Source organism: Petromyzon marinus (genome assembly GCF_048934315.1).
Source record: "Petromyzon marinus isolate PM22_M1 ecotype Great Lakes invasive population chromosome 78 unlocalized genomic scaffold, UKy_Petmar_22M1.pri1.0 chr78_unloc.2, whole genome shotgun sequence".
NCBI lineage: Eukaryota > Metazoa > Chordata > Hyperoartia > Petromyzontiformes > Petromyzontidae > Petromyzon > Petromyzon marinus.
Window position 1 is genome coordinate 53,255 of NW_027422626.1, and position 1,841 is coordinate 55,095.

Consider the following 1,841-nt stretch of genomic DNA (forward strand, 5'->3'; position numbering starts at 1 on the left):
CGCATGCCTAAACAGCTTTTGTTCGGCCGGATTGAGGGGGCTAAGCGGGCGCGGCACGGGCTAGAGAAGAGATGGAGTGATGTGGTACAGGAGGACGTGGAGCTGAGTGGACTTGCGGATGACTGGTACCAGCGGTGTCAAGATCGGCCTCTGTGGAGGAGGCTCGTGAAAGACGCTACTGGGCAGTTGGAGGTAGTCGCCCTCCAACAACAACGGAGGGCGGAGGAGCGACGCTCACAACAACGAGCGGAGCGCCGGGTGCCTAAAGCACAGCAGGTTGGCACAGTAGGGGGCACAGGTGGTGCATCAGCCAGTCATCTCAGTCAGTCGACCCGTGGCACCTGGGTCTGCCCCGTGACCTCCTGCCAGCGGGCGTTCGACACTTCACGTGGCCTCAGGGTGCACATAGCCTGGCACAAGCGCCGTGGTGACGTCACCGCCACTTAGTGGCGAATGGCGGTTGTTGTTGTTGCGTGTGTTTAGTGCGTGTGTGGGTGTGTGCGTGTGTTTAGTGCGTGTGCGCGTGTGCGTGTGTGTTGTGTGTGTGTTTAGTGCGCGTGTGCGTGTGCGTTGTCGGGGTGCATTCCGTGTGGAGGGGTGCGAGGGGCTGGCGGGGCTAGCCGAGTTGCTCCATTGCTGTGGCACCGCAGCTGCTCCTAGCAACGGACATGCCATCGCTCAAAATCTTCATTTGCGTTTACGCCACTTACAAAATATACACACAGTGCCGAGGTTCATTCTTCACAGTGCCCAGCCCCGATGCGTGCAGTTACTGCTATAAAGTCCGCGGATATTAATATTAAGAGCGCTTCGCATTACTGCTTCGCGGTTGGGGGGGGGGGGAGCGGCCCAGCCCCCAGCCTGGCAACGTGCCACCTCCGCCGGCCGGGCAATCTAGGCGAGGCCGCGGGCTCCGCACGGGACTAGGCCTCACCACGGCAATGTAAAGTGCAATTGTATTGCTCCTTTCGACTAAGAACTCGCGTAGTTTACTATGAAACAAGTTGGCAAATACATTAAAAACCTTGTGGATTGCGAGTAACTTGGCCTGAGAGCGTTTTGCAAGACGGGATACATTTTTAAATGAATATTAACGTGATAAACGAGAGCGAGGGCCTTGCAATACGAGCAGCAGTACGTGTAAACACGCTTTGTACTCCCGAGCGTCACGTGATCACAACTGATTTACCGAGTGCTTTGACGTACGAGCGCTTTGGATTACAAAACACGTTTCCGGAACGAATTATGCTCGCAATCCAAGGTTTTAATGTATTGCAATAATAATGTTTTGTGTACAGACAAATAACATTTCAACATTAGGTTGCTAAACATTTTACTTATTTGTGTTTTGTTTTATTCAGCTGCGCCAGTGCACTGCCACTATTATCTACACTGCTAGTTTAGCTTTTGGGCATTACGAGTGTATGCCAGTCTATAATCTGTTGACTGCTTCTTTACCAGGAGGTCCGCTAACTGCCCGTTTACACCGCCGATTCGACCGTTTGCACTTCCTTCCTCTGCACTTGAACCGAGACATCAAAGACGCAGACCTGGCTCCCTGTCCCGTCACTGCCTGGGATCTCTGCCCCGCTGGGGTTCCAACCCAAGAGACATCTGCGTGAGGCGGACTTGGGGCTCCTGTAACCGCCCTGGGTTCACCGATGATCTCTCTCTCCCCCTTTGCTGCTGCCGCTGTTGTTGTTGCGAGCACGCAGGAGACGCGAGGGAGTCTGCAAGACACGGCGTTAACACAACACCCCCCGCCTCCCAGCCCAGCACCTCCGACTCACGACAAACGAAGACAAATCACGGATAAAAACGCGACGTTTGTAAAAGAAGCG